General features: G+C 40.4%; 1 protein-coding gene and 1 long non-coding RNA gene across 2 annotated transcripts in view; one reads left to right on the plus strand and one right to left on the minus strand.

The window, feature by feature from the left end:
* NAP1L1 (nucleosome assembly protein 1 like 1) overlaps nucleotides 1-27,352 on the plus strand; it is a 458,483-nt gene that overhangs the window by 269,124 nt on the left and 162,007 nt on the right. The window lies entirely within an intron of this gene.
* Nucleotides 16,593-22,493, minus strand: LOC311618742. Its single transcript, XR_014794359.1, has 3 exons — nucleotides 22,376-22,493; nucleotides 20,495-20,585; nucleotides 16,593-16,995 (listed from the first exon to the last, which is right to left on the minus strand). It is a non-coding gene; the product is annotated as an uncharacterized lncRNA (long non-coding RNA).

The raw sequence follows: 27,352 nt of genomic DNA on the forward strand, positions 1-27,352 counted from the left end.
TCTAAATTAGGTTTTTGTGTATCACCTATTTTCATTGCCTCCCTCATTGTACTTACTCAGATTTGGGATTACATATTTCCCCTGTGATTATTATTTTAAAGTCTGTCTCCCTTTCTAGATACAAACTCCAGAAGTCAGGAGCTCTACCTATTATGTTAACATTCCATTTACACCTAAGCACACCTCTGACCTAGCATAGGTTCTTTGTGATTTGTGTGTGTGTGTGTGTGTGTGTGTGTGTGTGTGTGTGTTAGGGGGAGGCTAAACCCAAGGATTTTATGGCTACTACTTCTTTAAATTGAAAAATAACTTGTACACAATACAGCTTACATTTTGAAGCGTATACTTTCATATGTTTGCAGAAATGTATAGAATCATGTAGTTTTTTCTATAATCAAGATGAAGAATAGTTATATCACTCCCAAAGTTTCCTCATGCCCATTTGTAGTAATTCCCTACTTTGCTTTTATTCCCAGCTCCTAGCAACCACCAATTTGTCCTCCATTCCTATAGTGTTGCTCTTTCCAGAATCTAAATATACAAAACCCTAAGCGACCAGTCCACCGCAGGAACTGCCCCTGGTGGTCAGTGCGCTCCCATAGTAGGAGTGCTGCTCAGTGAGTTTACCAAGCAGCGGTGGCAGCAGGCGCAGTGGGGCCGAATGAGTCGGAGCGGCACACATGGGTGCCCTGGCCTGGGCTTGGGCTCCTCCCTGGCCGCCTGCTGCTTCTGGTACTATTACATCCCTCAGGGGACGTCAGACTGCTGCTTTCTGCCAGGCCTGTGGGGATCAGGCCAAAACCGGCACTCTGACATTCCCAAGGGGTCCCGGATTGCTAGAGGGCACAGGCCAGGCTGAGGGACCCCCAGTGATGCATGAATCTGTGCATTGGGCCTCTAGTCCTATCTAATAAAGAGGGAATATGCTAATTGACCATCTGCCTTCACAAGTCGGTGGCACCCACAGCCACAAGATGGTGGCACCTCATCCCCTCAGACCCTCCTCATCTAGCCTCAGTCCCCCAGTCCCTTCAGCCCTGCTGGGGGGCAGCAGACACTGCATGCCTCATCCAGCCTCAGTCCCCTAGTCCTCTCAGCTCTGCCCCATCCAGCCCGAACCCCCCCAGTCCCCTCAGCCCCACCTCATCCAGCTTCAGTCCCCCAGTCCTCTTAGCTCCCCAGGGGAATGCAGTTGGGGGTGATCGGGCTGACAGGAGAGGGAAGTTGGAGGCAATCTGGCCAGCAGGGATGTGGGGAGCAGGGGGGAGTTGGGGACAATCATGCCAGCAGGGGAACAGTTAGGCATCAATCAGGCCAGCAGGGGAATGGTTAGGGGGCTATCAGCCAGGCAGGCAGAGTGGTTAGGGGAAATCAAGCAGGCAGGCAAATGAGTGGTTAGGAGCCAGCAGTCCTAGATTGTAAGAGGGATCCCAGATTGGAGAGGGTGCAGGCTGGGCTGAGGGACAACTCCCAAACCCTGGGCACTCATGTCCCCCCACATGAATTTTGTGCACCGGGCCTCTGGGCCTCTAGTATCATACAGTGTGAAGTTTTTTGAGTCTGGCTTCTTTCATTCAGCATAATGTTTTTGAAATCCATCCATGTTCTGTTGTGTATTAGAAGTTTGTTTCTTTTTATTACTGAGAATAAATAGAGTGGATTCTTAATAACTATTTGTTGAATGTATAAAAAGGAATACAGACCTGAAAGCATATCTTCAAATGGATTAATTGAAACAAAACCCTAAACATCTTTATCCACAAATATTTGCTGAGTGCCTGGATAATGTGTTGATTATGCTTCAATAATAATTATAGATTTTAATACCAGGTCATATTTTTATCTTTAGATTTTTTGATGGAGTAGTTTTCTAGGAGAATTGGAATATTTAAGCACCATTTCTAATGGAAATAAAATTATTATTTTTGTTTCTGTGATAGCTAGGAGTTAACATCTGGATATTGTCCCATGGAACCTGAGAAAGCTGAAATATTCAGCATAAATTGTGTCTAGTGGGACAATGGGCAATGTGCTTTTCATGTAAAATTTCACATTTCAGCTAACATGGTGTGAATATCTTCTTATTTGTGTGTTAGAAAGGAGAATTTAAAATATATTGCTTGGAGATCAACCAAAGGACTTGTATGTATGCATATTAGCATAAACAATGAACAAGGACACTGGGGTTGTGGGGGCTTGTTCTGGGGGCAGGAGTGGTGGGAGGGGGTCATTGGGTAAAAAGGAAACATATGTAATACTTCAAGCAATAAAAAATAAAATAAAATAAAATAAAATAAAATAAAATAAAATAAAATATATTGCTTGCCCAAACTTAGCCTTAGAAACATAAAAATCACTGTTGAATGTTCCTGAAAATTTTATCTTTGATCCTTAAATAGCATTTTCCTCAGTGATTTTTAGGACCGACCACAACAAGGAATACATTGATATTTTGAAGAGTGTTAATGTCAAGTTATTGAGATAAAAAGGAAGTCAGGTCTGTCCTTTCTATCCTGACATAAAGGATCAAGAATAAACAAAATGGTAAGAACACTAGATTAAACATGGGATATGGAATCTACACATTAGCCAAGTGATCTGTTTGTGACAACGGTGTTCTCTGGTAAAGTGAAGATAAACAACTCAGTCCTGCCTCTCTCCCAGGTTGCTGTTTTTCATTTCAAATGTTACTACAAACGTACTGACCATTACATTCTCTTCGAATTACCTGTTCCTTGTATTAGACACGGTCCTGTATGATGCTTGAGTATGCTCCCCCCCTTCCCACCCCCCAGCAGTGGAGATCATGGCAGTTTCTTTCTTCATTCACCCTTTTGCAATAAATGTCTCCAGGAGCACAGAGAAATCTTGTTATCAATAAACACCTATCTATCAACAATTGAATCTAAAAAACAAACTAAATGAAGAATCAGAACAGAAACAGACTCAGAGATACAGAGAACAAATTTATAGTTGCCAGATGGGAGGAATATTTGGGGCATGGGTGAAAAGATGAAGGGATTAAGAAGTACAATTATAGAATAGTCATGGGAATATAAAGTACAGCACAGGAAATATAGTGAATAATATTGTAATAACTCTGTATGGTGTCAAATAAGTACTACATTTATTAGATTGATCACCTTAGTAAGTTATATAATGTCTAATCACTGGGGTGTACATCTGAAACTAATATAACATTGTATGTCAATTGCAATTGGAAAATAAAAAATAATTTAAATTAAAATATAACTTAGTTTTTAACTTCAAAAAATATATGGCAATATGTAAGCTACTTTGCAAAATTCTATGCATTTGTTATGGAGCATTACTAAATACACAGAAATTTCCTAGTATCTTTTTTATTTACTTTCCATTTTCCAAGCACTGTGCTAAGAGAATGACATGTATTGTCTCACCTATCCTTTACAACAATTCTTTATTTTTATTTTATTTTGTATTGATTCAGAGAGGAAGGGAGAAGGAGTGAGTGATAGAAACATCAATGATGAGAGAAAATCACTGATCAGCTGCCTCCTGCATGCTCCCCTCCCAGGCGCACCCCGCCCCCCACCCCAACCCAGATATGTTCCCTTGAATGGAATTGAACCTGGGACCCTTCAGTCCTCTGGCTGACACTCTATCCACTGAGCCAAACCAGCAAGGGCCACAACAATTCTTTAAGGTAGGTAACATAGTGGCCATATGTCATAGATGAGGAAGCTGAGATTTCCATTTTCTTGTTGGATTTCTGTCCCATTGTTCTACTTGTAGCTGATCTTCATGGCCACCATTGTTGTGAGGCTGTTGGTTTTTAAGGCTATCACAGAGTTGTGGAAGGTGGGATGGGAAGGGCAAGTTAAAACTACACAAGGCTTGCTGTCTTTAATTGGGATTTAGCCTTTGTCATTGTTGAATAAATGCTCTTCAGATTGTAATAAGCCTTAGGCTAATTTCTAGAGTTCAAAAAGTTAGTTTTTATACATTTCCCCACGTTCTCACTGGAGCAGATTTTTCAGGGTTCTTACTCCACCATTCCCACTGATGCCTTGGGTGTGATCATTTTTTGCCTGGGAGGTAATAGGTAATTGGAGCCATTTCTTTTTAAAAGTCTTTTATAAATACATTATAAATACATAAAAACATTTTTAAATTGATTTTTCACAGAGAGGAAGAGAGAGGGATAGAGAGTTAGAAACATCAATGAGAGAGAATCATAGATCAGCTGCCTCTTGCATACCACCTACTGGGGATGTACCCGCAACCAAGGTACATGCTCTTGCCCAGAATCGAACCCGGGACCTTTCAGTCTGCAGGCCGATGCTCTATCCACTGAGCCAAACCGGTCCTGGCCACAAATACATTTTTAATAAAGCTGAATTGAGCAACATATGGTCGAGGACCACCATCTCATCAGAATCACCTGGAAATTTATTAAAGATGCAAATTACCAGACTATATCAATCTTGTTAAACCAGCTTCCCTAAAGAGAGAACACTAAGCCTTATATTTTTCACAAACTCCCAGGTAGCTGATGTTTATGTACAAACTAAAGTTGAAAAATCATTGCCATATAGTATTTTCTAATTGATATCATTCAATGCTTATGTACTAGATTTTGGGTTGTAAAACTGATTTTGAGAATTTTAAAATTCAGCAACAGGACTTTTGGCAGCTAATAATCACTTCCCTTCATATCTACATTTATCAATGATATTTCAACATTACCTCTATGTAAGTATCATATTACAAAAAATATCTAAGAATTGTGTTATTAAGCACCTACTTATCTGCTAGAGATCCATGGGCTTTGATGATACCATTTAATTCTAATACCTTTTAGAATTAAATGATATGATTTAAGTATTCTTTTTCTCTTTAAAAAAATATTTTTTAATTGATTTTAGAGAGGAAGGGAGAGGGAGAGCAATAGAAACATCAATGATGAGAGAGAATCACTGATTGGTTACTTCATGTAGACCCTACACTGGGAATCGAGCCCACAATGCGGGCATATGCCCCAACCAGGAATGGAACTATGATCTCTTAGTTCATAAATCAACTTTCAACTGAGCCACACCAGCTGGGCTTTTTATTCCTTTTTAAAAGATGAAGAATCTGTCTGGGGTTATATGACTAACAAAGAAGAATTGGGATTTAAATGAACTACCTCTGACCCTAAATCCCATGATTTTTTTGTCTTACTTTCCTGGTTCTCTAAAGCTCCGTCTTTATTAGTCATTTCTCATTTGAACATTAGAAACATGTTGAGAACAGTCACAACACATTCATTTTAATTGTTTTAAAAAGCTTTAAAAGAATTAAATATCTTTCTCATCTCTTTGTAATGTAATCCACCATTTCTTTGTCTGAAAGTTGGAGAATAATTGGCAAATAAAGTGACTTGTATGGCATAGACATGAAATGTGGTTTTCATAAGCAAGGCAGTAAGTTGATTTGGAACTCTGGTGTGTGCTGAAGCTGAATTTCACAGAAGCTCTAAAATGCAGGTGAAAGTAAAGAACTGAAGCCCTTAAGCAAACAAATCAAATCAGTTCAGAGAAAAGGAAATGATTTTCCAGATTAATAGAGATGAGCTGGCATACATGTGCTAAACACCCTCATAGTTTTAAATGTCTATATGTCATTTTTCTCAAGGTTATGGGCAAAGGGTGCCTATTTAAAAATATTATTTCAAAAGAACAAGTTTTCTCAATGAGCTGGCCAGCATTTCCTGATGTTATGGGTCTGTTTCATAGGATTCTGAGTTTGGTTCATTACATGTCAAAAAGAGGGATATGGCTCAGATGGGGCCTTGTAGCTCCAGATGTGACCTAGAAAATTGGCTGACCTGGCATTTAGAGCTGTCAGTTTATAATTTAAAAAAAAAAAAAATCCTCACCCAAGGACATGTTTATTGATTTTTGAGAGAGAAAGAAATGGGGAGAGAGAGGGAGGGATAAACAAACAAACCCAAAACATCAATGTGAGAGAAACATGGATGTGAGAAACATCATTTGGTTGCCTCCCATACTCCCAGACCAAGGATCGAACCCTCAACCTAAGTAAATATCCTGGAACTGAACTCTAAACATTTTGGTGTATGGGATGATTCTCCAATCAACTGAGTCACTTGACCAGGCCTGTATAATTTTGATATCCCTTTTTCTGTGTCTGTGCAGAATTCTTCAGGTCAGTTATATAGCATAGAGGACTCAAGAAATCCAGCTGTGCTGAGTTAATGTTGTGTTCTGAATTTTATGAGATTGTTTCATGTATGGCCATATATTTTTCTAGTAGATGCCAATCGTTAGATAACTTGACTCTTAGATAACAGTTAAGAGTAAAAAAAATGGATGCAGATTAGTAAATTATGTTTGTCTCATCTGTTCTCACACTATTGCTTTGTTTGAAAATAGATTTTAAAAATACAGATAATGATTCAGTAGATATGAGGGTAAATAATAACAATAAAACAAAAATTCATGTACCCACCTAATTTAAGAAAAATAATTTTATAATTAATTTCCAAGTTTCTGGAGTATCCAAACTCTTTTTTCTTCATTGTATACCCCAGAGGTAAATATTGTCTTAAATTGTATTATTCATTCTGGTGTTTATATTATAAATAAGTTTGCCTGTTATCTTTCTTAAAACATTGCTCTTTTTTATAGAGAGGGTAAGATTAATTCCTGTTTAAAGCAGCAATTCTCCTTATTGATGGGCTAAAAGTTCATAAGGGTTATGATGCAAAGATCAAAGAGGTTCATCCCAGCAAAATGTATTCACATCATAGTAGGAGTTTTCATAGCATTCTCTCAAAGGAGGAAGTAATATGGAAATTTCAGGTTTCTTAGTGGGATGAATAAATGAGATTTTTGTTGGGGGGCTGTTTTTCATGTCCCTACACGTCCCCACTGGACCTCACATGTTGTTAATGAGATTCTTCAGTGGCTGGAAGACATGTTGCCTCCCAGAAGCATGAACCTGTGGGGTGGAGAAACAGCCATACTTCCTGTTATTTAAACAACCACTCCTTGTGGGCTAATTGATTGTGACCACAGCTTCACCTTTGGAAGGCGTGAGCCATGTGAAAAGCCAGTCTTGGTAAAACAACGCTCTTACCCCACAGAAGAAGAGGGAAGAAGTGGCTTATATTTTACTTACCGTGAAGCACTTGTGTGAGACCACAAGAGAAAAAGGTGTCTCTTTTAAGAACCTGATTGGCTTCTTTGGGGACTTTCCAGAAGAAGGAAGATTTGCTCTTGTTTTTAATTCAGGTGAGGCTATATTTCCTACTTTTTTATTTTTTATTTTTTTTTTATTACTCTCTTTCTCTAAGAAGGCCAACTTTTTCTTTACTCATCAAGGGTGAGCAAAGGTAATATTTTGAATAGTCTCAAAGGTGGGCCTGCCAGATTTGTTTGCCATTGATTGACTATTATTCCCTTTCCCAATACCTTGATATTAGAGGTGGGGTGTTCTCGCTATTATACTGACTGCAGTTATACATTAGTTTTATTTATTTTTCATTAGTTTTATTCACGTAGCCCTTCATGAGCACCTAATATGTACTAGGTGTTGGGAGCATGGCAGTGGACAGAACAAGTATACTCTCTGCCTGTAAGAAGTTTATAGTCTACGTAGCAAGGCAGACATTCATCCTAACTCAGTAAGTGCCATGAAGGAAAAGTGAATTTCATTTATTAAGTATATTTCATTTATTAAAAGTATATTTCATTTATTTGTTATGGAGACAAACCTTCTTCCTTCCTGTTCATACTTCCTTATAGAGAAGGATATTAATGTTGCATGCCTGGCTTCTCTCACCTGGGCTGGGCTAGCTTTGGGCATGGGCCTGTCTGCTCTGAGCCCGTGCCGAGGAGTTAGAGGTGGAGTAGAGCTGGCACTCTGCAGGTTTCCAGCTCAGCTGTGATTGTGCCTGTCTAATTCTTTACTTCAGGTTAGGAAACTCACTGACATCATGTACCTAATGTGCAATGTAGCTTCTATTAGAATTATGTTGACACTTGATCCTCATTTGCTTGACTCCATTGTCTCTTTAAATTAATTCAGAACTTAGGTGCGAGAGAAGATCCTATTATTAGTTCCTTTGCCCCTTAACACTAGGCATCACATTTGATGGGGAGAACTGATAAAGTCCAATTTCAGTACCAGCCATTTTAAAATTCTGCTTCTCAAAGATTGTAGCAAGCTGGCCCAGCTGAATCCTACTTTCTGCTTAATACCTTCAGTGAGCACGGGTTTGAGTCTATTTTCTATGGCATGAGCCTTTCACATAAATCTTCTGAGTTTAAAAGGAGTTTAAAAACCAGTGCCTTAGACTTACAGCTTTTAAATATTTTAAGCCATGATCCACAGTAATAATTACATTTTATATTATAGATACTCATATTATATACCTGTGTATATGTACATGGAGATGTGTGTACTATCTCCATGCCATTCCATTCCAGTCTGTTCTACTCCACTCCATTCCACTCCACTCCACTCTACTCCACTCCCATTCTGCTCCTCTCCTTTCCATGCCTTTCAATTTATTTCCATTTTACACCATTAGAAAGAAATCTTTTGTTAGAACTTACTGACTCGATTGCGCAATACACATGATGTAAGGTTTGAAAAATTCTGCATCAGACCATGTTCATTTTCACCCAAAGGCTGTACTTTGATAGGCCTTTTGTCTGTCAATGACCTGACCTTCTCCTGATGGCATCTTTTTTGCCCTATGTATAATGTTCCTTTGGAAGCTTGATATATTATCTGTTTTCTGAATGCACATGGAGTTAAACTTACCACTCTTCTGAGAAAGAGTTTTTCATCATTGTTATTACTGCTGAGACTTTCAACAATACCAAAAGAATTTATTACATTGCAAACCTGACAAACATTATTAAATATTTCTCTTGTGACACATTTTAAACCATATTATTACTATTGGCCTATTTTTATTTTGTTTAATGGGGTAATTTTCAATCACAGTAGTGAACAAAGCTGACAGAAATTATCAAGCTCATGGAATTTATACTCTACTGGAATACATAGAAATACTCATTGTGCTTAAGCTATGCCTGAGAGTTCAGGTGTGGTGGGGTGCCAGGCAATATAGTGAGACTGGGCACAGGAAGGTCGAGGCACCAGGGTGCTGTGAAATGCTCTGAAAGGAAGTAACCAGGGCATCAAAGCAAACAGGGCCTTTTTTGGACCAGCTTTGGATCAGCCCTGTCCCTTTGTCCATAAAGCTGACTGCAAGACAATAAACACTGAGAAGTCAATGCGTTCTGAACTTTTGTCTCCTAATTTGGACAACTAGTTAAGAGAGCTTCTGATGAGGGGCAAGTGTTTTATCCCCAGATGGAAGGAGAGAAATGCACATGCCCAGCAAAACGAGGCCTCACTGGATGCCAGGTTCACAGTCCTCTTCCCTGCCTGCCTCAAGCCACTGCTTGTTTGTTCTAAATGGGCGGTAGAAATAGGCAAACACAGGTGCTGTCTGCATTGGCAGCATGGCCTCCCCTTCAGATTCAGCTCTCCCTGGATGGCACTGGCTGGTAAGCACAAGAATGAAAGTCTAATCAAGCGAAGGCTGGCTCTCTGCCCACCGCTAACTGGTTTTATTCAGCTTCCCCATTGTTGATAATAAAACACAAGTGAGCCTTCAGTTTCTTGCCTGCTGGTTCCAAACCCAGTGTTTACTGCAAGCTCTCTGACTTGCCATTTTGTGGTGTCATGGAAAAAACACTTGCCTGCCGTCAGCAGACCTGGCTTCTTGTCTGGGCTTTGTCTTCAACATAGTGTGCATGTCACTTAAGCTCCCTGTGCCTTATTTCCGATGGAGATCCTAACCCCTAGTGTTGGCTAAGCTTTGTGGTTCTTTATCTCAGGGAACTATCATGTGGAAAGCAGAAAACACGTCAATGAAATCCAAGGCTCTGACTTAACATCCTGAATGGTTGAAGGGTGTCCTGGAGGGCGTAAGGAGTGAGAGAGAGGCAATAAGTCTGAAGAAGAGATTTCTGGTGAGTGGGAGGGAGGGGGAGAGAGAGAGATCTTGCCCTCAGAACTTGTATGCTACTCAGAAGGTGACAAGACTCCAGGAGGGAAGCGTTGACAAACAGGGGACACCTTTGGGAGGTTTGGGTTCTACCACTCGTGTTTCCCTATTCACTTGGGATTTCCAGCCTTGGCAAAGACACAGCAGAGCCTGGACAACAGGTGTCTCAGTCAGGGTCAGTATAGACGTGTGTCTGACGACCTGAGGGGATTCCCCCCCTTGGAACTAGGTAAGATCTCAGGGCTTGCCCCGGTGCAGGTGCAGGAGGGAGCCCCATGAAAGCCTAAGGTTCAACTCCTTCACAGTCCAATAGCCATGGGACTTGGAGCCAAAATTAAATTGTTTTAAAAGATAAACATAGCCAGTAATGCATAATTGTTTGCCTGTGTGAGTGAATGGACGGAGAGGCATGCTCTACATATGAGCTTTTGGACTTACTGAGTCAGATTTCTCGGAAAACCCTGCATTTCCTTTCTGCCCACACTGAGCTGCCCTGCCAGGCGCTTTCTGAGGACACCAGAGCTTCTGGACGCAGTGGGCAGGCCTGGAGCAAAAGCAAGGTGAGTGGCTCACGGCTTGGCTTCCTGCCAAGGGTGGGTGAGTGGCCTGCGTGGGCCCCGGCAGGGCTCCGGACGGCCACCACTGAGGCATCGCCCCACCAGAGCCCTGGGGTGACTCTCAGCCACACTTCATCAGCCGGGTTCCTGGTGCACCGGCTGAAGCCATTTGGAATGACGGTTCTCAGGGTTTCCTCCGCGGCAAGTCCAGGCTGACTTCCTCCCTGAGGCCCACAGACTCCCGCCTTGGAGAGACAGGGACGGAAGACTGCTGGGCCAGGTCTTTCCGGTCGAATGGTTTCCTGAAAGTGGAGACTTTGCCTTGGCTCCCAGACCCAGTTCCTGCTCCACACTTCACAGCTCCCGCTCAGTCATGGAAAGAGGAGCGTGCCTGAGGACAGCCGCCAGCTGGGCCGCGGGGCTCAGGGGTGCGTCTGCAGGAGTGGAGGGAGTTTGAAGTCGGCCTCTGTGGTTCTGGAAGCTTCGCTGAGTGCACTGGCCAGGAGGGCCCTTCACGTTGTGTTATTTTTAGTGTCTCTCAGGGAAGCCTTTGCAGAGGCAACTTCTCCCCTCCTGCAAGTCACCGAGGTCATCCAAGGACAGCAGCTTGAGGGAAAGTAGGAAGAAAAGAAAATGATTTCCAGTGCACTTGCTCATGCCTGTTGTTGCCCCTCTGCTTTCTGGCATCCTGCCTCAGCCTCCCCAGCCGCCCCTCCACTCTCACCTGAGCCAGGTAGCGCCTGTACCCTCCCCGCTGCCCAGACAATACGGTTCCGCGAGCTGCCTCTCTTCATAGCCCCTCGTCCTGTAGGTCACTCTTTCTTCTTTATCAAAACTAACATAGCCGTTCTTCAAGGAATGAAGTTAATCTGATAAAGTAAAAATGAGGGTGGTTTAAAATTACCTGTTTATACATTGTTTTAAATTGTAGTAAAGAAACCCAGACACATATAAAATTTACCAACCTAACCATTTTACAGTCCAGCACTGCTGAGTACAATCACATCGCTGTGAAACAGATTTCCACAACTTGTTCGCCTCCCAGAATTGAAACTCTGCATCCATTAAACAACTCCCCATTTCTCTCTCCTCCCAGCCTCTGATAACCACCGTTCTATCTTCTGTGTCTGTGAATTTGACGGCTTTAGATACTTCATGTAAATGGAATCATATCAGTTTTATCCTTATGTGACTCAGGGTTCATTCATCCATGTGGTAGCACATGACAAGATTTCCTTTTTAGCCGAAACCGGTTTGGCTCAGTGGTTAGAGCATCGGCCTGCGGACTGAAAGATCTGTGGTTTGATTCCGGTCAAGGGCATGTACCCTGGTTGCGGGCACATCCCCAGTAGGGGTGTGCAAGAGGCAGCTGATTGATAATTCTCTCTCATCAATGTTTCTAACTCTCTATCCCTCTCTCTTCCTTTCTGTAAAAAATCAATAAAATATATTAAAAAAAAGAGATTTTCTTTTTAAGGTTGTGTAGTATTTTACTATACTAGTATGTATACTGTATAGCAATTTTTGTTTATCCATTCATCTATTGACGGACACTTGGGCTGCTTCTACTGGTGGCTATTATGAGTATTGCTGCTATGAATATGGCTGTGTGGATATTTCTTTCAGACCCTGCTTTCAGTTGTTTTGCATATATACCTAGAAATAAAATGGCTGAGTCACATTATAGTTGTATTTTTAATTTTTTGAGGAACTGACATATTGTCTTAAACAGTAGTTGCACCATTTTATAATCCCACAGACAGTGTAAAAAGGTTCCAAGTTCTCCACACTTCCATCAACACATCCCTTTCTGGGTATTGTTGGTATTAGTAGCTATCCTAACAGATGAGAGACTACTGTTACATTTTAACAGAGGATTATAATACTTGGGCCTAAAAGAATAAGAATGGTGTTGACTTCAGGCTCTGGCACAAGGCCATGGGAGTTATTAAAAGTTTGGGTTAGGATGTTCTTGTTGTATCCTTTAAATCACATGACATAGACCTCAGCAGAGTCATTATATCACCTGAATGACAGTTAGCTCACCTGTCCCTAAAATCTTCTCCATATCTATTTCTAGAATTGAGAAGAGTCTGATTTGTGATGCAGGACTATGCAAATGTCTGGAGGGCTTATGTCTCATAACCTCATCTCTGGCTCCTAGGTTCTGCTTGGTATGTTTTTTTGTGTTTTTTTTTTTTTTTTCCGTTTTTTTTCTTGTTTCCTTCCGCATGAATACAGACATGGAATTCTCTTTCCTCAGTTTTCACAGGAACAGCCATTAACTCATAGCAATTATAGGCAGCAGATGTCACTGAAGTTTTGATGAGAGGTTTAAAAAGAATATTGGCACTCCATTCCCAAAGGTTTTTTGGACCATCCTGCTTCATTGCATTGGTTTTCCCCTCTGTTTCACCAATTATACAGCCTCACTCACCATTTTATTAGCTCCTCGTTTCCCTTCCTTTCTCTCACTTTCCACCCTGGCCCTTTCTAACTCCCAGTTAGCTGTGGCTCTGTGCTGCACCAACTAGAACCATTTGGCACCAATGGCGTGTGGGGTTATTGGCCCCAGGTTTATGTCTCTTATCCTTTCCAAGGCCAAAGACTTTCCTTAAAAGAGTGACAGGAACCCAAAAGACAGGGTGAAAGCATGTCTCCAGCTTTAATGGTTTCCCGAAGCTGGAGACTTTGTCTCAACTTCTATCTCAGCTCTGCCTTCCAAAGCACAATTCCTAGGAATTCAAAATTGTCTCTCTATTGTACACACAAATCAACTCCCTCCAAACTCTACAAAAAGCCCTCTTTTATAAACCCCAAGCTCAAATTATTCACCTATATAAAAATACTTGTTACCCATTTACGAGCTCATAGAACAGTGGCGATCTTGAATTTTCCTTTAGCAGGTCTACCCACCTTCCTTAAGAAAGTAGTGGTTTGAAATAGCATCTGTTTTTCTTCTGATGTCCAGGAAATCTCTGTGATTTAATATTGCTGACAACCTTTTTCTTTTGCATGAAGTTGGGAAAACATGCTGGAGCAACTGAGCCTTGAAGAAAGAAGATTCTGTGATGTGTTTCTTTTCCTTTTTCTTCTTCCAGCTAAAGTCAAAGCTACTGTGGACACAGTTGGGAGTGTTTCCTAAAGCTGTTTAACTCTCTTTATTTCAAGGACACTGCACTCCCCGTGGAAGCTAGACTTGCAAAGTCCTCATGGTGATAGCTTTCTAAGTTGGGCAACAGTTCTGATCCTTATTCCCATACTGCGGCTAATATGGATATTAGTCTCTGTAGTTCTCAGCTATAATCACATACTGCTTGATCTGACCTAACAGTTAACCCCTCTCTAGGTAGACATACTAGCAGGGAGAGTGGCCTCAATTCTGAAAAATTGTCTAGAAGTCACATTTAGTTGCTTCCTCTTACTGTATATGGTAGGCTGGAAAAGGCATCGCAAAACTAATCTTGTAATCTTTTTCTTCCTTAATTGGAGAAGAGTGGAATTAATTCTGTGGGCCAGACGTCATTTCCTCTGGGAAGCTTTCTTAGATCTCAGGAAATTGGATAAGGTGCCCTGCTCATGTCATACATAGTATTTGTCACTGAGAATAGCAGTTGGACCTGTCCCTATCTTTTTTATTGTCTCCAGACTAGGGACTCTGTGTGTCTCGGTCATTGCTATGCCCACAACATCTAGTCTCTGGACTATAGAAAGAAGCCAATGAATATTTGTTGAAGGATTAGATAATTAACAAATGGACAAATGGAAAATGGCTACTTTTCATAGCTTCCTTAAATGAAACCCAAATCCTTTAGTGAATATTTTCTGTGTGGGAAACCTTATTTAGGGTTTTAAAATATGTAAGCATTAGTTGTAGCTATGGAAAAATGGTTTATTAAGGATTGGATCTTTGGAGAGTCAACCAAATAAAGCTTAAGCTTCATTCTGTGGAAGAATATAGTAAATAATTTTTTTTCCAAAGACTCTGAGTCTTATTTTCCTTTATATCTTTGTTTATTAGACTATAGAATCCATGGTTATCATCAAAACTAAAGAGACTGAAAGCTTAGCTATGAAGGAATCTGTGAGTATCTTAGTCACTCCTCTAAATGATACATAAATGACTTATGGGTGTATGTTATAAAAAATTATAGGGTAGGAATACACATTTTTTAAATGCAGCAGACCTATTTTTTTTTGTACATAATGTTTAAAAGAACTGTCAATACAAAATCACTTCAGATTAATCATTATATATAAAATATGTAGCCACATTTGAGATGTATTTTTAGATATAAGATCTCGATATTACTCATTTCATTATTTTTCCCACTATTTTTAAATACTCATTCTGCAGTGGTTAACTTTGACCTTGGCATAGACCCTAAAACATTTCATTTATGTTATGAATCACAAATAGAAATAACAGGAGAAGGTTAAGAACAAAACAAATGATTGATTTTTGAGTCATCACTTGATCTTTATACAGTTTTATTTTTATAACTTTATTTTTATACAATATTTAGGAATACTAAAAAGGCAGAGCAGAATTTCATTTGAACCCAAATAAGCCATTACATAATTTGATTTTTCTCCTCATCTAGAATATCTTTTCCTTTTTGATGTTTGCCAAAATTATCAGCAAGCATTATTATTTCATCTGAAAAAAGCATCATTTATGAAATACCCACAAAAATGTTTATCCTTTTTATAAAAAAATATCAAAATAAGATTTCAGTTAAAGATAGTCTTTCAAAATTATACTCCTTGATTATTTTTAAAGTTCTTTTATCAGGTGAATACATTTATCTTTAAAAAGAAGGTTTAGGGTAATCGTGACTAAAAACTCATGTGAAAACAAAATCCTCAATTATTTTGAAACTCAGTTATGAGTTTTTGAGTGGATTCTAAACTTTCAAATTATAGCTTCTCATCCTCACTAATACACTTGATAAAAATGATACTAAAGTTTATTCTTTGATTTACATATTTGATTGGTATTCATTGATTTCCCATTTGTGCCAGAGTCTGTGATTGGTGCTGACATAGGTCAGTGAGTTGGCCTTATTCTGGTCATTGTCTAATGTGATTCTTCATCCAGCAGAAGGGTACACTTGCTCTTAGTGAAGCAGTTCATTGAACTGAATCAGAGAATTACTCCTCAGCCTTAATAGGGAGATCATAGAACTACCTTACAGAGTTGTGAAATTTAGGTGATAAGACATGTAAAGTATTAGAACTTTACATTAGTGCAGGGCATGTACTCAGAGTTCACTAAAGTTTGCTAAAAATCAATTTAAAAAATCATAGAACTATATAGTTGTAGGAGACCTTATAGTTTATCTAACAATCTACCCCCTCATTTTAAGGTTGAGGAATTTGATTCTTAGTGAAGTTAAGTAGCTCACAGAAGGTTACAACTTTATTGTTAGCAGGAGGTACAATGGAACCCATGATCTCTTTATTACTAATTCCCATAAAATTTTTAGTGTAGTAGCTGCCAGAAAAGTTGTGACTTGGGGGAAAAGAAACGTAATAGTTCCACCACATGGCAGATACTCAGTGCATGCTTATTGCATCCATACTGAGCAAAACCATTGCCTCAAGGAAAAATTCTAGCAGTGTAAGAGCTTTCATAAGCTGGATGACACACGGTTGAATGTTTTTATTCCAGTTGAGTGTAGTCGGATTTCTTAAAAATATCACATTGGCTGGTGGTTTGTGTGTGGTGTGATTTGCTTGGGTCAGGTCCATGGAAAACCTGCGCCAGGAAAACAACTCCACCATTGTTTATTGATCAGGTGCAGTCTCCTACCCACTCACCAGACATTAGCCATGAGACATGTTCACTCTGGCAGCAGTTTCTAAGATTACCAAAGGCATCCTCTTGGTTATGGAGATTTGAAAAACAGAAAGGGTCTTTCTTATTTTCAACCCAACTTACTTGGTCCCAGGGAATATCAAGGAGCTATGAACAAGTGGCAAGTTCTCAATAGGGTCCCACAGATAATGTCCAGAGAGAGCCTGAGCCACACCATGTGAGCACTTAAACCTTTAGTCCCATGAACCATAGGGCACTCTAACCCACTATTTCAGGAATAAGGTAGCAGCAGGCTGTGGTGGGTCCAAAGAGGAAAGAAACTTTCCTTTCTGAAAAGGAAAGGAGTTCTGTTTGTGCTTGTCTCTCCTCAGACCTCCAAGATCATGAAAGGATTTTGAGGCACCGTGGTGTTTTTCCAAGATCAGCTTCCGTTACTGCCCAAAAAGCTGCACACTTCTTTTAATGCCTCACTCACAGACGTTAAGGAAAGAATGAAATCATCAGCTCAGCAGGCTGTGGGTCTTAGATGAGTAATTTTCCAACTTAGGAAGAGAGAGAGAGAGAGGAAAAAAAAGGAGGAACAAGGAAAGCACAGAGGAATTAGGGGCAATATTCTATTTGGGTGAGGACCCATTTGTTTAATGACAATATTAATCTTTGAAGTTCTGGAATAAGTCTCTTAACTTTTCTTTTAGAACTGTAAACATACTCATCATTTGTGCAATAACAGTAGAGTGTAAGGCAGTGATTCTTAGTGGATAAGCGGTGGGGGCCAATTTTGCTGCCCAAGGAGCATTTAGCAGTGTTGGAAGACATTTTGATTGTCACAATTTGGGGTTGGGAGGGTGCTATTGATACCTAGTGGGTGAGGTCATGGTTGTTGCTAAACATCCTACAATGCACGGGACACCCCTCATAGCAAAGTATTATCCTGTACAAAATGTCAATAGTGTCAGAGTTGGCAGACCCTGGTGTAGAGGTGAAGAGCTTAATTTAGGAAGCTAGACTGATTAATTTTCAATATCCAGAGAGAGCCTGGGCCACATCATATAAGCACATCAACTTTAGTCCCATGAACTATGCAATGTTTGGTCCCATGAACTTTGCAATGTTTAATAAATTAAATAAGTTTCACTCTTAACTGATAGCCTTGGACAACTTATTTAACTTCTGTTCCTCAATTCTTTATCTATAAAATAGGATAATAACAGTACTTCCCTTATAGAATTTCACAAGGATTAAATGAGTATATATATATTAGAGGCCCAATGCATGAAATTCGTGCACTGGTGGTTGGAGAGAGGGTTGGGGGGGGATGGGGGACAGGGGTGTCCCTCAGACCAACCTGTACCCTCTCCAATATGGGACTCCCCTGGAGATGTCCAACTGCTGGTTTAGGCCTGACTCCGCAGTTGGACATCCCCCTCACAATATGGGACCACTGGGTGATAGTCCCATAACTGCTCCCCTGCTGGACCATAACTGCTTCCCTACTGGCTCAATTGACACTTAACTGCTCCCTGCCAGCCTGATCACCTCCAAATGCCCTCCCCTGCAGGTTCGGTCCCTCCAACTACTCTCCCCTGCAGGCCTGGTTGCCCCAACTGCCCTCTTGTGGGGGTGGCCATCTTGTGATCTTGTGGTGGCCATCTTGTGACACGAGGGCATGAGATCAATTTGTATATTACCTCTTTATTATATAGGATATATATGTGTGTGTGTGTGTGTGTGTGTGTGTGTGTGTGTATAGTTCTTAAAAACACTGCCCAGCATGTAGTCAACACCATGTAAATAATAGTTATTTGTAATTATTATTAATTAACTAGTACATAACTAGTAATTAATATTAGTAAATATTAGTTAAGCAGCACAAAGTATATATACGAACCATGAGAACAGTAGAATCACTGCACAAGCATGTTTTTGAGGTGTATTTCACTAATGCCATCTTAAAAGGTAATGATCAATATAGACTGATTAATTTGATGAGATCCATAAAATATTGGAACTCAAGTGATAATGAGCTATGTGACACTGTAATTACTCTACTAATTTCCTACAACTAATTTAGTGCTGTGATGTTGAACTAAAATGGATGTCATGGTACACCCTATTGTGTCCCGGCCTGCGGGACAACAACAGGGGCCCGCAGGAACCACCTAAGAGAATGAGGCAAACAAGGAACGCGAAAGAATGGGAGCAAGACAAGGTTCTGATCAAGCTCCGATTTTTATTCTCTGAAATGGTTGTATTTATACAGCAGAAACAAAGGGGGGCAGGGTTGCCTATGCAGGGGGGTCTTTGGTACCTGGTAACACAGGATTGGCTAACTGCCAGGGGCGGTGTGACATTCCAAGGTGCAACATTCCAAGGCTGGGCTATCTAGGGGGGGGTGGGGGGGGGGAGGATCAGGAAGGGGAAGTGGCAGGAAGATGCTAAGCAGGAAGCTGCAGGTTATCTTATCTTCTGGCAAAGCCCTCAGGGCACCTCATAACTTCTGCTAGAAGGAACTTAATTCTATTTCCTTAAGACTGAGTTGCTTGCCTCAACTCTGCTGGCTCCCAACACTATTGCATGGTGTATGCTTGGGTGGTGTTGAATATAGCTAGTAATCATGTTTGCAAAATTCTTAAAAGATTTGTGGATTTCCAAAGGAACATAGAACTGTGATCTACAAGGAAAGACTAATGGACATACAATTAAAAATTAACTGCTCACCTGTCAGGTCTGTTAGTGTCCATAAGAAGTAAAGGCACTTGACCTTTAATATAACAAAGATAACATTCAAAAAGGCCAGGGTCTAATGAAAGACCTTGAAAACTCAAGGTGGTGATATTTGTGGACAGAACTAATACATTATCATATGACTTATTCTCCCAGTAATTACAGAGTTGAAGATGCCAAAAAAAGAACATTTAAGTACATATGACAAATTATAGGTATTCAGCAGGGAAAAGAGGCCTGAATTGGCTGAACTGACCTGTCTGAATGCTATGCCCAGAATTATATTTAATCTAGTGGTTTTGATTTGCATCAGAGTCTGAAAATACCTCTACTAAGCTTAGTTACATAGTCCTTGACCTGGAGGCCCTTGTTTTATGCTCTAAATATTTCAACAGTCAGGGGACCCACCCTGGCTTTCTCCATCCTAGATTATTTTTCTCAGAATGAGAGTTTTAATTAAGAAAATGCTTAACATTAGGGACTGTAGGCAATTTCACAAAGCCTCAGGAGGCCAACTTAAAGTCACAGTTTCAAGCCCATCTATGACAAGTGCCATCTACTTTAAATACTAGTGAACCTAACAGAAGATATTTATAGTATATACTAAAATCCTCCAAGGCTCCATAAAATGTACCTTTATGTTCCATACTCACTTATAAGTCTAAAAGGCTGAAGTTCACCTCGTTCTGGTATAATAGTCTTACCAGTAAAGTGAAAGAGGACACAGAGAACAAGTTAAGGGGAGCAGGTTCTTTTTTTTGAACACTTAGTATAAGCATAGCCAGGCACTGTGCAAGCTATTTTAATATTTAAAACATATTCATAACACTCTGTCCATTTTGGAGACAATAAAACAAAGGTTTAAAGAAGTCAGGAAACTTGCTCAAGATCACAGAGAGCTGGTAAGTGATGGTGCTAAGGTCTGTCCCTCCCTAATGACTTTTCTGCTTTATCTAGCTGTCTCTCAAGCAAATAGAACATAAAATATAGCTATCAAGCTCTACCAGCATCCAAGGAGTCCGTGAATAAGGAGAGGGCCATGACTGGCACTGGGGAATCTATTCATTTGAAATTCACCAAAAACTTATGTCTCCTTCCTCTATTTTAAAATGTGGGATTCCAAATTTTGATCAGTTATCAGTACTACCTTGTCACTTGCAATAATGTAGACATCAAAGAGAAACAAAAAATAACTCTTAGTACAGAAAAATAATGGCTACATAGACTCTGTAGATTCTACCTCCAAGACATATAAAGAGTCTATTTCTTTCCATCTTTTTATGTTACCACCCTTATTTAAGTCACCATCATACTCACTGTCCAGAGGACTGCAACAGCTTCCCACTGGTTTTCCTGTCCTACTCTGACATCTCTCCAGAACACTGTCTTCATAATAGCTAGAATGGCCCTTTAAAAAGGTGAATTCAATTGTCACTCTTTGCTCAACATCCTCCAGTGACCCCATAATACACTCAGAATAAAATCCAAATAACATTGTTTTGCCTTCATGCTACCTTCCAAACACTTCTCTGCCCAGGCTCTTTGTACTTGCCATCTATACCAACAATAGAGGAATATACAAATTGTCCAGGATGCCATAACAGTAACAGTAATGACCAAACAGCAGGTTGCGTGGGGCTGGGGCAACCAGGCTGGCAGGCAGGTTAGTGAGGAATGACCAAATGACTGAGCAGGCTGCATGGGACAACCAGGCCAGCAGGGGGGTTAGTGAGGGATGACCAAACAACTGAACAACAGGCTGTGTGGGGGGACCAGGTTGCAGGGGGGACAGTTGGGTGTGACCAGGCCAGCAGGGGGGGCATTAGGGGAAACCAGGCTGGCAGAGGGGGGAAATTGGGGATGATAAGGCTGGCAGGGTTGGCATTTGGGGGCAACCAGGGCAGCATGGGAGCCAATAGGGGGTAACCAAGCCTGCAAGTGGAGGGGGCAATTAGGGACAATCAGGCCGGCAGGCAGAGGTGGTTAGGGGTAATCAGGCTGGCAGGGGGGCAGTTAGAAGTGATCAGGCAGGGAAGCAGGTGAGCAGTTAGGAGCCAGCAGTGCCGGATTGTAAGAGGGATGTCCGGCTGCTGGTTTAGGCCTGATCCCCGGGATTTTGTCCTCATCACTGCTGCATCCTTAGAGTCTACATACAGTGCCTGGTTTATAGTAAGTACTTAATAAATATTCATTAATATTTGGAAGAATGCTGGGTTGGAAGTCATGAGACTTCTATTGAATTCTGGCTCCCCTACTAGAATACAAATGTGTACCTTTGTATGTATTCTTTGGAATGGTGTATTGTTGAAAAAGTCAACCTCCTTGGGTCTCAGTTTGTTTCTTCCTCTATAAACTGGATCGAGTGACCTCTATGACCCTAGTCTAGTCTTAAAATACTGATTCTAAAGAGACAGTGACTCACTTTTAAAGCCCTAGAATGGAGTTCCCAGCTCTTCTCTTTGTAGACCTGAAAGGATTTATTCTAATACTAATAAGTGAAAAATGCTGCAAGCCTAGGTCCTCTTTAGTGACAAGAAGATGATGTCAATAATCAACATTTGGTACCCTAAAGGTGATTTTTGCATAGAGGGAAAACTAATTCAATTATACTCTGATTACATAAATTAATATCTAATTTAATAAAGTTAGAAATAACAAGTTATAGTCCTGTTGGCTTTTAATTTAAAATCTTAATCTAGTAAAATCTTAATCTAGTAAACTTTTATCAAGTATTTTGGTGAGGGTTTTTAAATAATATTAAAATTCATTCATTTAGACACTTTTAGGAGAATCTAAAATGGTGGCAGAGTAGGTGATTGGTACACTTACCTCCTCCCAAGACCGTATTGGAATCAACAACTAAAATATAGGGCAATCAACCAGATAACCAAAGAAGCCTAGCTAAACAGACACCTGAAACTAAAAACTTACAGAAGAAGCTATACTGAGACTGGCAGAAAAGGTGGAGATGCAAAACGTGTTGCCCCACTCCCACAGATGGGAACTGAGATTCCAAAGGGATATCTCAGTTTCAAAATAACGTGGGGTCTAGTACCACACTGGGTTCCCCAGCGCAGAGCACCAGAGCAGCAAAAATCAGTTGGGAATCTGTCTGCCAAGGAGAGTCAGGACTTTGCTAGAGACATAGGGGCCCTCTAAAATGGCCAATGCACAAAAATCTCATTTGTAGCCACTTACCCTGGGCTCCAACGGAGGGAGGACAGAGCAGACTGGATGCACGTGAGGAGAGATTAGGATCTGTGGCTCTGGGGAGAGTTGAAGGGACAGCCGCCAGGATCTCTGTGCTTAGCTCCTCTCCCATACCACAGACACCATCTTCCCTGGGTGGAGCACTCCCCTCCTTACCACATAAGCCTGGGGGAATGCAATAGCCCCACCTTCTGGACTCCCTTTTGACTCACTTTGAGTAGCCCACACCCTGCTGAGGAGCCAAGTGTCTGGGCAAGGGTGTAGAAGCCCAGGCCAATGCAGGGGTGTCAGTGACTGAGTTGTGTGGCTCTGGGTCAGGGGAATTTCTCCCTTCTTCCCCCTAGCTTAACTGGCACTTTATCTCTTGGGAGATCCACTAGCCCCACCCTCCCAACTGTGATGACTCCACCATGCTGAACTCAGGCCCCCAGCAAAATCTGGGAAAGTCTGAGTTGTGTGGTTCTAGAATGGGGGCCATTTTGCCTCACATTCTCAACTGGTGCAGAGATTTCCCTTCATATGGCCAAATCTTTGTCTGTTGGGGCCTAATACACTCTGATGGCCTCACCCTGACAGTTTTCTGAGATCCCACTTCACCCACAAAGGTATGTAGGGTAACTGGTGGGTGTCAGCTGGACTTGGTGTACACTGGAACTTCTGCTGAGTGGCCTCAGACCTAGCACTGGAACCAAGATTGAGACTGTATCAATCTAGTGAACACTTCTAACCTCTACCTGGTGATTTACTGACAACCTTCCTCATTCAACTCAGGTACCACCAGTGGCTGTTTCAGTGACGGAGTTTCACAGGCAGCTGGCAGGCAGAGGCAGGCAGAGGCAGGCAGAGGGTGGCCTTTTGCTGACCTTCCCCTGGACTCAGTGCTTATGGAAGCTGACCTTGGTGCACAGCCTATTTCTTTCAATGCACACCTAGACCCAGCAGAGGCAGCCACAAACTGTGACTCACTCCCTAGCTCCAAACAGATTACTCAAGTTCAGTTACAGGCAGAGTCTGACATTGACCTGTGTCAGAGTCCCTCTCAAGAGGCCCCAGAACCAACACAGCCATCAGACAACATCAGAGCAAAATCCCATTATCTTCACAAGCAGGATATCTAAAAGGAGATCTCGGCAGGCACCAGACCCTACTGAGGTGAGTTCCCCTTAATATAGTCAGCACCTACACATCAGGTCATACAATGTGGCTGAGGGCAATTCTCACAGACATCCAGCCTAAGGGTGGAAAAAATTTAGAAATAAAGAATATACTATCCGAAATGAAGAATACACTAGAAGGAATAAACAGTAGATTGGATGAAGCAGAAGATCAAAGCAGCAATTTGGAAGATAAGGGAGCAGAAAACACCCAATCCGAACAGGAAAAAAAAAAAAGAAATAAAAAAATGAGGAAGCAAGCATATCAAACTTGTGGCCTATGGGCTGCACATGGCCTACAATGAATGTTTTTGCAACCCAGCCAATATAATAGTATGTAAGAAAAGTTTTAATAAAATTTTGTAACTTAATTGTTACAATATCTTGTTATACATATCTTCCTATATAATAAAAGCCTAATATGCTAAGTGTCTGTTCATTCGACCATTTGATCAGTTGCTATTATGCACACTGACCACCAGGGGGCAGATGCTCTGACCAGTAGTTTAGCTTGCTGTTGGGTCTGACTGATCAGGACTGGGTGAGATGGGCAGGATATGCCCTGGAGCCCTTCCACAGTCCCTCCCTGGCCCCCGATTGTGCACCAGTGGGGCACCCTCTTGCAATCTGGGACTCCTTGGAGGATGTTAAAAGCCGGTTTCAGCCCAATCCCCACAGGCCAGGCTGAGGGAGCCCACCAATGCACAAATCTGTACACTGAGCAGATTTTGGCTCGATCCCTGCAGGCCAGGCCAAGGGACCCCACCGGTGTTTGAATCCATGCACCAGGCCTCTAGTGAATAATAATGAACTACAATGCTCGCTCATGACTGATTACTATAATTGTGTTGCATTCATTTCCCTTATGTGCCTTACGTGCAGGCACACCATTTCTCTCCACTAACACTAGCAGATAATATTTTAGCAGCTAATTGCCATGTCTTTAGTCTAGTACTGACTTGTTTGGTGCACACAACAGGAAATACTTTGCTTTTGAAGAACAAGAAAAATAGTTTTTTTGTGTTATGCTTATTAATTTGTGCTTATTAATTCAGTGTCTGATAAGTTAATGTTAAAAAAAGATTAATTTTTATTAAAATGTTCTATTATTTTATGTTAATGATTACTCATTTATTTCAGCCCTTTGTATTTTGCATGTCTCTATTGAAATAAACCTACACTTCTATGAAAATTGAAGCTTTTGTTTTTATGCAGCCCACATAAACTTTAACCTTGTTTATTTGGCCTGTGTTAGCCTTTCAGTTTGACATGCTTGGTTTAAGTAAGGTGACCAGATGGTCCCGCTTTTGGTGGGACAGTCCTGATTTCTAACAATTTTTCCCATGTCCTGCAGCATTTTAAAAAAGTCCCGATTTTTGGAAAGATTGGAAAAATTCTTTCCAAAAATCGGGACTTTTAAAAATACCACAGGACTCGGGGAAAATTTGTTAGAAATCAGGACTGTCCCGCCAAAAGTGGGATGATCTGGTCACCTTAGTTTAAGGGATCTTTGGGACAACATGAAGCGTTATGGCATACCTATCATAGCAGTACCAGAAGGAATGATTAAAAAACTTTCCTAATCTGGTGAAATAATAAGACACACAAGTCCAGAAAGCACAGAGAGTCCCAATCAAGAAAAACTCAAAGATGCCCACACAAAGACACATCATAATCTAAATGGCAAAGGTTAAAGACAAAGAGAGAATCTTAAAAGCATCAAGAGAAAGACAGTAAGGTAGCTCCCATAAGACTTTCAGCTGATTTTTAAACAGCAACATTTGGGCCAGAAGGGATTGGCACAAAATATTAAAAGTCATGAAAAGCAAGAACATACAATTAAGACCACTCTACCCAGTAAGCCTATTATTTAACATTTAAAGAAAACTAAAGAGCTCTCCAGACAAGAAAAAGGTAAGAGTTCATCACTAACAAACCATTATTTTTTTAAAAAAATGTTAAAAGATCATCTTTAAGAGAAGGAAAGGGGTAAAAAAAAGAGAAATGCAAATTAAAACTGCAATGAGCTATCACCCCACACCTGTTAGAAAGGCTATTATCAATAAATAACAAATGTAGGTGAGGCTGTAGAGAAAAGGAAACCCTTGTGCCTTGTTTTGGAGAATGCATATTGGTGTAGCCACTGTGGAATACAGTATGAAGTGTCCTCAAAAATTAAAAAAATGGAACTGCCTCAGGAACCAGCAATTTCACTTCTGGGGATTTATCCAAAGAAACCTAAACACTGATTTGAAAGACTATGTGCACTCCTATGTTAGTTGACAATAGCCAAGATTCCAAAGCAGCCCAAGTGCCAGTAAGTAGATGAGTGGGTAAAAAAGCTATGGTACATTTACACAGTGGAATGCTACTTGGCTGTGAAAAGCTAACCTGTTTGGCTCAATGGATAGAGCATGGGCCTGCAGACTGAAGGGTCCCAGGTTTGATTCCAGTCACGGGCATGTACCTTGGTTGCAGGCACATCCCCAGGGTGGGTGTGTGTAGGAGGCAGCTGATTAGATGTTTCTATCTCATCAGTGTTTCTAACTCTCTATCCATCTCCCTTCTTCTCTGTAAAAAATTAATAACATACATTTGTTATAAAAATAAAAAAGAAGGAAATTTTACCATTTGCGACAAGATGAATGAACCTCAAGAGAGTGTTATGAAGTGAAATGAGCCAGTCAGAGAAAGACAAATACCATACGATTTTACTTAAATGTGAATAATAAAATAAACAAGCAATATAGAAACAGATTCAGAACAGACTGACAGCTGTTAGATGGGAGGGGGTTGGCAGGATGGGGGGAAAAGCTGAAGGGATTAAGGAAAAAAAAAAAGACACCCACAAAATTTATAGACACAAACAACAGTATAGTGATTAGCAGAGGGAAAGGAGGGTGGGGAGAGGTAGAACAGGGTAAAGGTGGGGATAAATGGTGATGGAAGGATACTTAACTTTGGGTGGTGAACACACACCCAAATATATCAATGGTGTATTATAAAATTGTACACGTGAAACCTATATAATTTTATTAACCAATGTCACCCTAATAAATTCTATAAAAATCATTTTAAAAAATGAATACCTTTAAACATTTTAAAATACCCTTCAAAAAGACTTGATCTGGCTGTCAAAGCTTTCTATATACTTAAGTACTTCTTATAAATCTAAGAAGTACATTTATAAATATGGCAAACTTGAGTCTACTTAAAAGTTCTAATATGGAATATAAACTTGGTAAGATTTCAACTGAAATTTACAAGTCCAAGTCAATTTTTTGAATATTTATTTTAAATTGGAATAGACAGATTAGCCTGTTTAACAAGATAAATTTTTATCAAATATTCCAAGAATAAAATAATTCCATATATATGTATAGTTTTCTTCACACAATAATATTCTTTTGTTTTGATTCATAAATGATTTTGTGCTTAATTTTAAATCTTCATGAACTTAAATTATATGTATCAGCAGTAAAGAAACAATCATATCACTTCCCCCTCTTTTCCCTTTTTGAGATATACTGTATCTGTATTAGTGGAGCGTTAGTTTAAGCCAATTTCTTTTATATATATATATATATATATATATATATATATATATATATATATATATAATTATTGATTTTATACAGAGAGGAAGGGAGAGAGATAGAGAGTTAGATACATCGATGAGAGAGAGTCATCCATCAGCTGCCTCTTGCACACCCCCTACTGGGGATATGCCGGACCTTTAAGTCCCCAAGCCATCGCTCAATCCATTGAGCCAAACCAGTTTCGGCTAAGCCAATTTCTAAGATAATCAGTA

Source organism: Pipistrellus hanaki, assembly GCF_964339955.1.
Source record: "Pipistrellus hanaki genome assembly, chromosome: 3".
Lineage (NCBI taxonomy): Eukaryota > Metazoa > Chordata > Mammalia > Chiroptera > Vespertilionidae > Pipistrellus > Pipistrellus hanaki.